The sequence below is a fragment of the Schistocerca cancellata genome, chromosome 1 (genome assembly GCF_023864275.1).
Source record: "Schistocerca cancellata isolate TAMUIC-IGC-003103 chromosome 1, iqSchCanc2.1, whole genome shotgun sequence".
Lineage (NCBI taxonomy): Eukaryota > Metazoa > Arthropoda > Insecta > Orthoptera > Acrididae > Schistocerca > Schistocerca cancellata.
The window spans coordinates 1,137,416,835-1,137,429,682 of record NC_064626.1 but is presented as its reverse complement, the minus strand read 5'-3'; positions in this window follow the sequence as shown (position 1 = coordinate 1,137,429,682).

Here is a 12,848-nt window from a genome sequence, read left to right as displayed (position 1 = left end):
AAAATTCCTTAATGTTTCATTATGTGTCCCATCCATCGATCCCATCTGTTACTCAAGTTGTGCCGTAAATTTGTTTTTCCCCAGTCAGATCAGTACTTCCTCATTGGTTACTCTACATATCCATCTAATTTTCAACGTTGCCATGTAGAATCACGTTTCAGAAGTTTCTGTTCTGATGTGTGAACTACTTATCGCCCACTTTTCACTTCCATACAAGGCTATATTCCATACAAATGTCTTCTGGAAATAGTTCCTAACATTTAAAGTTGTATTCGATTCTAACAAATTTCTCTTTTTCAGAAACGCTTTTCTGGATATTGCCACATAACATTTTGTATTCTCTGTATGTCTGCCACTCTCAGCAATATTGCTGCCCAGATAGTAAGCCTACCCACTACTTTTAGTGTCTCATTTCGTCATGAGATTCTATTAGCGTCACCTGATTTATTTCAATTACATTCCCTTACTCTTGTTTCATTTTTGTTGGTACTCATAATTTCTTTTCAAGATACTTCTCATTCCTTTCGACTGCTCTTCCAAGTCCCTTGCTGTCTATGACTGAACTGTCAAGTTTCTATTTCTTTTCCCTGAGTTTAAATCTTCTTTCTGACTCTCTTCGGTTCTCCTTACTGCTTGTTCAATCTACAGACTGAATAACATTGGAGAAAGCCTATGACCTTACGTCAATCCTTTATCAGCTGCAGTTTCCCTTTCATGAACTACATCTCTAATTCAAGTCGTACACAGTTCCACAAATAATCAGCCATGAAATTTCAGTTTTAAATAATATTATTAGATAATTAGTTTGGGCCCTTCTTTATACTGCTGAACCTTAGATTTCTTAAAATATCACTTTCAATATTGAGGGATGCCGAAAATTTGAGTCTGTCCTCTAATATGGAGGTTCGAAGCCTGTTTTTGATCAATGTCAGTTTTGGAAATGACCCTTTTCCACAACAGTTAGTTATCCTATCAGTTGATTACTTAAAGATTTAACTGCATAAACAAATACAAAAATTGCGCTACCGTCTTTTACAATTATGAGGGCGGAACGTAGTATAAAATCTTTCCAAATTGCAATTTTGAAGTGGAGTTTCTTTTAAGATTTCCAGCAGCTTACATGAATTACAGAGTCATCATTATTTCACCCTCACTGATTTGCCTAAAACACATTTGATCGTAAAAAGATCGGACACACCATTTCCGAGAGAAGTGTCTGAAGAGGAGAACTGAAACACCTTTAACAGCAACTCCGTTTTATCCTCAATATTATTTAAAATCTGCGAATATGTAGCTATGTATTTGTTTCTTTGCTGGAGTTTTATGAATGTTTCCGTGGTAATAATGCAAGGAAAAATTGCGAGTTTGAGAATGTGGAACTGAAGGAAAAAATAGGTTGTCAATAGTTTTGCTTCTCCAGTACATGTGCACAGTGTTTCATCAGTTATTTTGAAGAATATAGAACAGTCTTTCAGTTTCTCGTGGGCTTTGAAAATGAGGGTAGAGTGCAGCGATATTGGTAGACTAATTGTTAAACGTAGGTGGATCATAGGAAAATACAGTTATCTATTTCATCCTTTTTTACTTCGTTGCCATTCAATATCCCATTTACTTCTATAATCTTTTCTTAGTTTTTCCATTCTTGCGATTGTAGGTGTGTCGTGAGATTTAACATTTTACCGAAGTCTCTTAGCCGCCTATTTCGAGAGTGAATTACTACTTTAGGTTGCATCCAGTGATCAGTTCTCCGTGTAGCATCTAGTTTACTACAATTTCGCGCAGTTTTTCCTTACTGGGCCGCTTCTAGGCATATACGGTATGTACCGTAATTGATTCTCAATAGTGCAGTCGAACAATGACGTCCTAACACCAGTTAGTGTGTAATACATTTTTTATGTCGAGAGTCAAATGTCATTTCCCGCACTAGAAGTCTATACTTTGCAAGTAGTCATGTACTTCGCTACAGTTTGTAGGCACTCCGGATATCCCATATAAAACCGCAGTTTCCGCTAACAGCCTCATGTGGAAGGGGAACAGATGAAAACGAGGCAGATGGAAAACAAGTAAGTAAACTATTTATTATTTCAAAAGTACTCGTCATAACTGTTAATACATTTATCGCAGTGTGAGAGAAGACGGTCGGTGCCTTCATAGAAAAATGCTTGCGGTTGCCTACAGAAGAATGTTTCTACGATTACCCACGCTTGCACCTCTTCGTCCTAATGTCTTTCTGCAGGTCTCTAAAAATACGGGGATCACAGGGGGAGAGATCGGGACTGGGCAGGGAATGTATGAGGGCGTCCCACAGAAGCTTTTGCAGCGTACTCGAAGCAACATTGGCAACATGTGGGCGCGCTTTAATTTGAAATAATGAACTGTTTTCATACTTTTTTTTCCATCCGTGTCGAGTTCATTTGACTCTTAAATTGCAGAGCAACAAATAACGGTTGTGTTTGATAGCAATTTTTTGTTTAGAATGTAGTACTCCATCAAAACTGCTAAGAAAAGCAACTTTTTTGTGCAAATTCTGCGCAATGCCGATGTCCCACTTTGATAAGTCTTCACTAATAATAAAAAATTGTCCCCTCTCGGTGCTGTATTCACTTAATACTCTTGGTGCCCGAGATATGACAGAAAGTAATTGCTATTACGAGGTGGCTGCCTTGCACGCAGCAACAATACAGCTTTGTCACAGGCCCAATTAGGGTAAGGCAACAGCTATGGCAAAAGATGGCTGGACACATAGATTAGCAACAATTCATATAAATTTATTACTATGAACTGTGCAGTACTTAAGTTGGCTGTGAAGATAACGTGTATCAAAGTAGTTAAATGTTCGATTTCACAGATCAGTCTTTGAACACAGGTTGTAATGGTCGCCTGGTCGTAGATATAGCTAATTGCTATAATCGCACTATTTCACTCCCATTTACGGAGCTTGTTAGCACTTGATGTTAGGTTGGCGCCATTAAAATGCATTGTGTTGTGGTAATCGCTGCTACTTGCTGGATCGCTGCTGTGTCTCGGTGCTGATGCTGGCTCTAAATCTGGTTGTCTAGGGTTAAAAACATGAGGTCCCGTGTTTTTTATATGCTTTTGATGATAAAGAACGAGCGAAACCAACAAATATGTAAACTTCAAATATTTATTACTCTGGTGGCCATCTTAATTCCACTGTCCACCAAAGACCATGACACAACACAAAGTAGTATTTCCGTTACATGTTCTTTGCATTGTTTATCCACCTCAAACAATAACACACAAACACCAAAGTGACATTCCGACTGCCTCTCGACCCTTCTTGCTGCTCGTATTTATAACATTGTCAAAGAACTACTAAAAAGAGATATAGTTTATAAGTCACATGTACATCTGTTATCATAATTTGTGCAGAAAAGTTATTAATTTGCATCGAGTGACATAATTTAACACGTTATTAAAATGACAGACAGATTTGTTGACTTGACAGAATAATTTTCTGTTACAAAAAGGCCGTTTTTTAGAAGTTTGTCAATTGACTTCTCTAATTTGCATAAATAAGTAAATAACATGAATTATTAAGAATTACATTGGTTTTCGTCTAAAATAGGATTGATCACGTGAATACGGAGTGAAAACGCTCCTAGTGAACAAATAGGTTTCACTGGGTGATTTTTATTTAAGGAGATCCAAAATACCTAAGTTGGCCACTATTTTTCGTACTTCATATTAATTATTTAAGATGAACTTAGTGTTTTTACATGATGACATTTGCTGTATCAGTGATCAAGTTATATAAACTTTTGTGTGGGTCAGTTACTCAGTATAATTTAATGGTTTGACTGTTTATGCAGACATGTTATGCAATCATTGTTAACATACACAATAACTTTTCTATAATCATAAATACTCGTTAAACTGGTTGAATTTGGATGGTATCACATACTTCGGTACAGTAAAGCCTTTAATATGTTCCGTTACAAGGTCTAGCCCTGAATCCAGTGAACAATAGGGAATACACTGTCCAGTCACATCAATGTGACCACCTGTCTAAAGCCCGAATAACCACATTTTGCAGAGTGCACCGCTGCGAGATATGCAGGAAGCAAGTCAGTAAGGTTCTGGAAGGTAATGATAGGGAAGTGAAGCCATGAGGACTTCAGTTCCGTGCCCATCTGCGCTACGTTTCACGGTTGAGACTCCGTGGCGTGAACAGCCCCACCGAGGTGGTCCACAGATCCTCGGTTACGTTTAAATCCGGGGACTTTGGTGGTCAAGAAAGTATGGTAAACCTATCCTGGAGCTCTTCGAACCACGCACGTGCCACGTTGCACTGTCGAGCTCTTAGATGCATTGTGCTGACGAAAGGATGGACATGGTCCACAAAGACAGATGCACACTCGATGCAGTGTGCCATCCGGAATGACGACATCACCCAGAGAATGCCACTAAAACATTCCCCAGGTCATAACGCTCTATCTTCAGGCCTGGACACTTCTGTCGATTGTTGCACGCTATTTGCGTTCAGCTGTTTGACGCCGTACACGCCAACGGCCGTCTGTCCGACGGAGCATAAGACGTGATTCATCTGAAAAGATCACCCATCGCCTCTCAGTGGGCGTAGCCTTCATCGCCAATGAACAGCAGTCAGCATTAGTGCATGAATGAGACATCTGCTGCAGATACCCTTACGCAGCTACGTTCGCTGAACGGTCGTTGATAAGACATTGTTGGTAGTCCCTTGGTTCATCTGGACGGTCAGTTGCTCAACAGTTGGACCTCTCTTCGCCAGTACACATCTCCGCAGCCGTCGTTCAGCCCTGCCAGAAATGGCTCTTGGAGCACCAAAGTTACCTCGGCGCCGGTTTTGGATAGCGCCATTTTCTCATGCACACTGCACTTTAACCACGGCGACATGCAAACAGTTGACAAACTTAGCCATTTCGGAAATGCTTTCATCCTTGGTCCGGAAGCCAATCGCCATGATACTCTTTTGGAGGTGAGGTAAATCGCTCCTTTTCCACATTAGGGCATTGGTTACGCTGTTTTACTGGTCTCCCAGACACGCTTATATTCTCTCCACTGCCAGTGCTGCCATGTGCCGTCTGTGCGTGGTTGTTGCACGTTGACATCAAACATAGGCGGTGGTCACATTAATGTGACCGGACCTTGTATGATTAGCTAGATAGCCGGTTGGGCTCTTCTGGGTGGCGACGGTAGAAAAGTCCTGAACGGTCTTGTGGACAGTCTTGATCTTGTCGAACTAACTGTTGATACTCTCTATTCGAGTGGAGCGTCCACTTCTGTCCGCCTTTGGTGGATGGGAGTTTATTTGGGAACCATTTGCATGACGTTAGGTGGAAGCGTAATGCAGTTCGTGTTGTGTGGCTCCTCTATGACGTCTGACCATAACTACGCTGTGCTCGTTTTGAGGTTGGTCTTACCATTTAAAGCCCTCTATGTGTATAGCTGTGCATAGTATCTTCTGACGGACGCAGCAAGTATATTCAGCTCGGTGCGTCCAATTCAGGGAAACGTCGAAAGATATGTTCTCAACTTTCACATTGTTTTCGGACTTTGTGAATGTAACAGTGCTTTCTTTGTGTTTTCCTCGTTAAGTTAGGCGTAATAAAAAAGTCCTTCAGGGAAATGGTAAAGGTGAAGTACAAATATAATCAAGAAATATGAAGAACAAAACTCTAAAACCGAGCGAGCTGGTGCAGTGGTTAGCACACTGGACTCGCATTCGGGAGGACGACAGTTCAAACCCGTGCCCGGACCATCCTGATTTAGGTTTCCCGTGATGTCCCTAAATCACCTCAGGCAAATACCGGGATGACACCTTTGGAAGGGCACGGCCGACTTCCTTCCCTAATCCGATGGACCGATGACCTTTCTGGTTAGTCTCCTCACCCCCAGATCAACCAACTAACCAAAACTGTAAAGGTAGCTATAATTCAGCGTTTTACTGAAAATCCCTACCAAATCGGTAAGAACATATGATGAGAGATACGTCAGTTTAAAGAAAAATCTCCGTGTTCACGATAAACTGCGTAAGTATAGAATAATAAATCTTAAGCTGTCAATTTGGAAGGAAGAGGGTGACCCATACATTAGAGTTGGCAGATATGGAAAGTGAAAACTGTCGCTAATCCAGATCCAACAGCCTTTGTCTGAGACAGGTGAATAAAAAGCTGCATCACATCAAACCTTGCTGTACCCTCCTCTGCAGTACACACTTGTCACTTGAAAAGATGATGACATCGTGACAGTTTCCAAAAGATCATAAGTCTGTCAAGGGCGAGAGATTAAAATTCTGTGTTACTTGTTGTATGAATGTGAAGAGGTCAGTTAGGCTAAAAGAAATGCTCAAAGTATCTTTTAAAATAACAGTAGCAGATGTTTTTGCGAGAAATACCGTTTACATTGAAATGTTGGAGAAATTAAGTGCATACTGTCAGCAAAAGCATAATAAAACACTTCGAACTGAGTGTGCTCTTCCTCGCCAGCCAGCAAGGATTTTGAAAACATTGATTTTAAGAAACTCAGTTTGCGCCCTTCTCAGGAGAGGCTGAAAGCCGCAGACTAAGAAAAATAGAGGGCTGCCGCGGAAAACTGGAGGTCTGTACGTCACCCCCGTCAGTGTCTTCTGGTGAGACTATTGCTGCTGCTGTCGTTTAACGCTTCTTGGCGGTAACTGGTATTGAGGGTTTGAGGTGCTGTGAATCTACACTTTGATGATTGGTGATACATTGTACGTCCCCCTTCCTTTCTTTCTGCATTGTGTGACAGCAGGTAGTTACATGTATCTGCTGCTCCTCCACGACTCTCATGTCCAACGTTTTGCCAGATCATGTACCCAGGTAGTCACCTACATTGACAAGTTCACGTGCTGTAAGCCCAACCTTTGTGACATGCTCAACGACAAGCTGTTCTAACACTTTCCTGACGACCAGAGGCTGTGTGGTACTGGAGTGCAAAACTCAAACGTCTCTCGAGGGTGATTTACGTATTGTGTGCAGCCGATCTTCTTCTCAGGACAGGTGGCTGCGTCGATCTACACAATGATTCTTCTCCGAGGATTTCGTGCTGATTAGGGAAAAGATACTGAACTACTTCTCTACTTCTGAAACGATTTCTTACTCTCGGAATACCTTCATATCAACTTCGTTATATTTTCTTCCTCACAATATAACAACCACACAAATTTCATATGCGCTTTTAAGTCTCGCAAATCAACCCCGTCTGGAAAACTTAAGTACTTAACATACACTATTGGCCATTAAAACAGCTACACCAAGAAGAAATGCAGATGATAAACGGGTATTGATTGGACAAATATATTATACTACAACTGACATATGATTACATTTTCACGCAATTTGGGTGCATAGATCCTGAGAAATCAGTACCCAGAACAACTACCTCTGGCCGTAATAACGACCTTGACATGCCTGGGTATTGAGTCAAACAGAGCTTGGATGACGTGTACAGGTACAGCTGCCCATGCAACTTCAACACGATACCACAGTTCATCAAGAGTAGTGACTGGCGTATTGTGACGAGCCAGTTGCTCGGCCATCATTGACCAGACGTTTTCAATTGGTGAGAGATCTGGAGAATGTGCTGGCCAGGGCAGCAGTCGAACATTTTTTGTATCCAGAAAAGCCCGTACAGGACCTGCAACATGCGCTCGTGCATTATCCTGCTGAAATGTAGGGTTTCGCAGGGATCGAATGAAGGGTAGAGCCACGGGTCGTAACACATCTGAAATGTAACGTCCACTGTTCAAAGTGCCGGCAATGCGAACAAGAGGTGACCGAGGCGTGTACCCCATGCCACCCCATACCATCACGCCGGGTGATACGCCAGTACGGCGATGACGAATACACGCTTCCAATGTGCGTTCACCGCCATGTCGCCAAACACGGATGCGACCATCATGATGCTGTAAACAGAACCTGGATTCATCCGAAGAAATGAGGTTTTGCCATTAGTGCACCCAGGTTCGTCGTTGAGTACACCATCGCAGGCGCTCCTGTCTATGATACAGCGCAAAGGGTAACCGCAGCCATGGTCTCCGAGCTGATAGTCCATGCTGCTGCAAACGTCGTCTAACTGTTCGTGCAGATGGTGGTTGTCTTGCAACGTCCCCATCTGTTGACTCAGGGATCGAGACGTGGCTGCACGATCCGTTACAGCCATGCGGATAAGATGCCTGTCTGCTTGACTGCTAGTGATACCAGGCCGTTGGGATCCAGCACGGCGTTCCGTATTACTCTCCTGAACCCACCGATTCCATATTCTGCTAACAGTCATCGGATCTCGACCAACGCGAGCAGCAATGTCGCGATACGAAATTCCGCAATCGCGATAGGCTACAATCCGACCTTTATCAAAGTCGGAAACGTGATGGTACGCATCTCTCCTCCTTACACGAGGCACCACAACAACGTTTCACTAGGTAACGCCGGTCAACTGCTGTTTGTGTATGAGAAATCGGTTGGAAACTGTCCTCATGTCAGGCGCCGGTGTGGCCGTGCGGTTAAAGGCGCTTCAGTCTGGAACCGCGTGACCGCTACGGTCGCAGGTTCGAATCCTGCCTCGGGCATGGATGTGTGTGATGTCCTTAGGTTAGTTAGGTTTAATTAGTTCTAAGTTCTAGGCGACTGATGACCTCAGAAGTTAAGTCGCATAGTGCTCAGAACCATTTGAACCATTTGTCCTCGTGTCAACACGTTGTAGGTGTCACCACCGGCGTCAGCCTTGTGTGAATGCTCTGAAAAGCTAATCATATCACAGCATCTTCTTCCTGTCGGTTAAATTTCGCATCTGTAGCACGTCGTCTTCGTGGTGTAGCAATTTTAATGGCCAGGAGTGTATATCACTACAGTCTCTTTTGATTTTAATAACCCTTGTCAAAAAAGTTCTTGCTCCTAACAAGTCAAACAACAGAGCATATCCATGTCTAGATAAAACATATTTCATTTGCCCCTGTAACAATCCTCAAGACACCACACACCATGGAACTTATCCAGATACTCTTTGACTTTTTGATATAGCTTCTAGGGTGCTGCTTGTAACCACTTGTCGGAGCTGCTCGTATGACATAGCTCCTGGCTCTTCGTGACAGTTGTCCATCCTGCACACACAGACATGTGTGGCAAAGTAAAAGGCTCTCTCACCCTTGTCATTAAAATATAGGGTGTTCGAGACGGTGCAGAGCCAAGTGTTTCTAAAATTTACCCCGAAATTGTCGAAGCGCTACACTGTTTGTGCATCTTCCTTTCTTTCCCAACTTTTGAAAGCTGTGGCTGCAAGTCGCTGCTGTGCATTGTCAATCGACTTCACTTGAGGCAGCTGTAACTATTGCCACATCATGTGACACAGCAGTCAGCATGAAAGAGGAACTGAAGTGGTGGAAAACAAACATTTTTTGTATAGCTGGTGACAAATTGTTTGTGTAGCTTACCTTCTGCATCTGCAACAGCAAGTAGCTGCATGTTTCTGCTGAGCCAGTAAAACTGTCTGCAGCTGAGGCTGTTACCACTGTTGCTGCTCCTTGCGTCCAAGCTGTCAGTAATATTGTGGGGTTCGATAGCTGTGAATCTAACATTTGTTTAAGCAGTTTCAATACTGCGTTGGCATAAAGGACCCGCAAATCAAATTATTTATTAAGGTTTCCGTCACAGTTGCATGTAATTCTTCTCATAGGTGACTATTTTCGAAGGCTCGTGTTCATTTTCAAAAATTACCTATCAGGAGGTACAAAATTAATAAACAAATGGTTCAAATGGCTCTGAGCACTATGCGACTTAACTTCTGAGGTCATCAGTCGCCTAGAACTTAGAACTAATTAAACCCAACTAACCTAAGGACAGCACACACATCCATGCCCGAGGCAGGATTCGAACCTGCGACCGTAGCGGTTGCTCGGTTCCAGACCGGAGCGCCTAGAACCACACGGCCACTCCGGCCGGCCATTAATAAACAAGTAAAATACAAAATTTTAAAATACACAAATAGTTTTCTAACAATGTAAAATGCAGGATGGAATAAATAAGATAGCGGAGAGGCTGAGACACAGACAGGCACAACAAAAAGTCTGTCACAAAACAGGCTTTTGGCCAACACGGTCTTTGTCAAAAATAGACGACAGACACATACACCTGCTAACGTCAAACGCAGCTCACACACACATGACCATGGTCTCTGGCGGCTGAAGCCAGAGTACAAGCAGCCGCAAAAGCAGTGCATGATGGGAGAGACATCTGGGTTAGGGCAATGATGAGCCTGGGGTGGGGCAGGGGTGGGATACCAGGGTAGGGGTGTGGGACGGTGAATTACTGCCTGGAAGCGTGCAGGGAAGCTATGGAGAGAGAGTAGGGCAGCTAGGTGCAGTACTGTGATTAGAAACAGAGGGGGGTATGGGGGTACTGGAAAAGGAGAGAAGTAAAAGGATGGATGCATTGGTGGAATAGGGGGCTGTGTAGTGCTGGAAAGGGAACATGAAAGGGGCTAGATGGCTGAGGACAATGACTAACGAAGGTTGAGTCCACAAGGGTTACGGAAACATAGGCTGTATCGCAGGAAGAGTTCCCACCTGAGTAATTCAGAAAAGATGGTGCTAGTGGGAAGGTTCCATATGGCACAGGCTGTGAAGCAGTCATTGAAATGAAGAATATCATATTGGGCAGCGTCCTCAACAAGTGGTCCAGTTGCTTCTTGGCCATAGTTTGTCGGTGGCCATTCATGCAGACAGACAGCTTGGTTGTCATGCCCACATAGAATGTAGCACAATGGTTGCAGCTTAGCTTGGCTAACATCCAATCTGAACCTAGCTGCCCTACTCTCTCTTCACATCGTCCATGCATGCTCCCCAGCAGGATTTCACCCCCTACCGTGGTATCCCCTCCCCCTCCCCACTCCAGCCTCCTCCTTACCCCCAGCCAGTTGCCTCTCCCATCATGCACTGCTGCTGCTGCTCATAGTCTGGTTTCAGCAGCTGGAGACTATGGTCATGTCTGTACAAGTTGCGTTCACGTGAATGGGCGTGTGTGTCTGTCATCCAGTTTTGATAAAGACCTTGTTGGCTAAAAGCTTATCTTGTGACAGAGTTTTTTTGTTGTGCCTATCTGCGTCTCAGCATCTCTGCTATATGGTGAGTAGCATTTAGCCTTTTCATAATATTCTTACAAATAGGTTTCTAACATTCTGTATGCATAGACTACAATAGTGCAATAATCCTTTATGACATACCTGTGTTTGCCTATACATTATTCCCATAGAATATTCAGAAGTTTTGTCGAAAGATTTGTTCATACATCATGTCAGTTCTACAGATGTGATGTGGCTGCAACGTAATTGCAGTGGTACATTCAAAACTGGACAGGCGTCTTCAGTTTTTGACAGGCACCTGATGTCGTTTATCATGTATTCATGTTCGCTGTCTTTCTAGAGATTATAAACTTAAAAAGAAATACATTGATACTCTATTTATGAAGGCCCCAGGCACTGTCGCACTGTTTTACAAAATATTAACATGCACAGCCTTCAGCTGACTGCTGGAGTGAATCATAGGTCATTTTCAAAAGGAGCAAAAAAGTTTTACTGTATTTGAAGTCGGACTGATCAATCGTCAGTTTGTCCAGCTCCTTTATGTACCAATTATTTATTTCTCATTCCTCAAGTACATTCAGTTTCACTCCCTTAGGTGCTACATATAAAATTTTCATAGTGTTTTCAGTACTACATGCTGCATGCTTTGTGCTTTGCAAATGATGGCCAAATGCAGTCTTGGTGTACAGACCAATACGTTTTTTTGTACCGAATTACAAACGTCTGACCAGTATGATCTACATAAAAACGATCTCACGTTTCACACTGTAGTCTGTACTCGACAGATGCATAATTATTTCCAAACTTTCTTTCACTTTTTACTGTTCCATGTGTTGGCATACAATCAAATCACATTTATGACGTTGATATGATGTAAAAAGAAATGTTAAATCTTTTGAGCGTTCATGGGGAATTATGTACAATCAAACATTAGAGGTACATGTACATCATAACTGATGTATTTTACTATGGTAAACTACACATAGAGAATGTTGGAAAACTATTTTACATTTCCAAAATGTTCAAATGTGTGTGAAATCTTATGGGACTTAACTGCTAAGGTCATCAGTCCCTAAGCTTACACACTACTTAACCTAAATTATCCTAAGGACAAAGATACACACCCATGCCCGAGGGAGGACTCGAACCTCCGCCAGGACCAGCCACACAGTCCATGACTGCAGCGCCTAGACCGCTCGGCTAATCCCGCGCGGCTTACATTTCAAAGTTTTGTATATTATGTTCTTATTAATTTTATACCTCCTGAAAATTTGTTCAAGTGTTTGAAACTGGGCACCAATAATACCTTATGTGTAAATGTAATGGAAACCTTGATAAATAATAACATTTGGTTGAGGTTCAGTGACAAATCGTATATGTGCCATATTTTCTTTTCCATTTTGTGGTTGCAGTGCTGCATGTTGGCTGCATGTCTCTGACAAGCCCTCATGGCTGTATGCTATTGAGGCTGCTGCCATTGTTACCACATCATTTCTCTGAGTAATCATCGATACTGAGAGGTTTATGTCCTGCAAACCAAATCTTTCTTCAATGCTTCATTTGTCTTCCTTTATATTTCACTTTGATTCAGTAGGCAGCTGCATGTGTTGCTGCACTTCCAAGGCTGACCACTGGCGAGACTGCTCCCACTGTTGCCTCCTCACAAGTCTGAGAAGTCGCCACAGTTGAGAGGTACAGGTGCCATGTACCGTATCTCTAATTGATCGTGTGCAAAACTTTACATCTATATC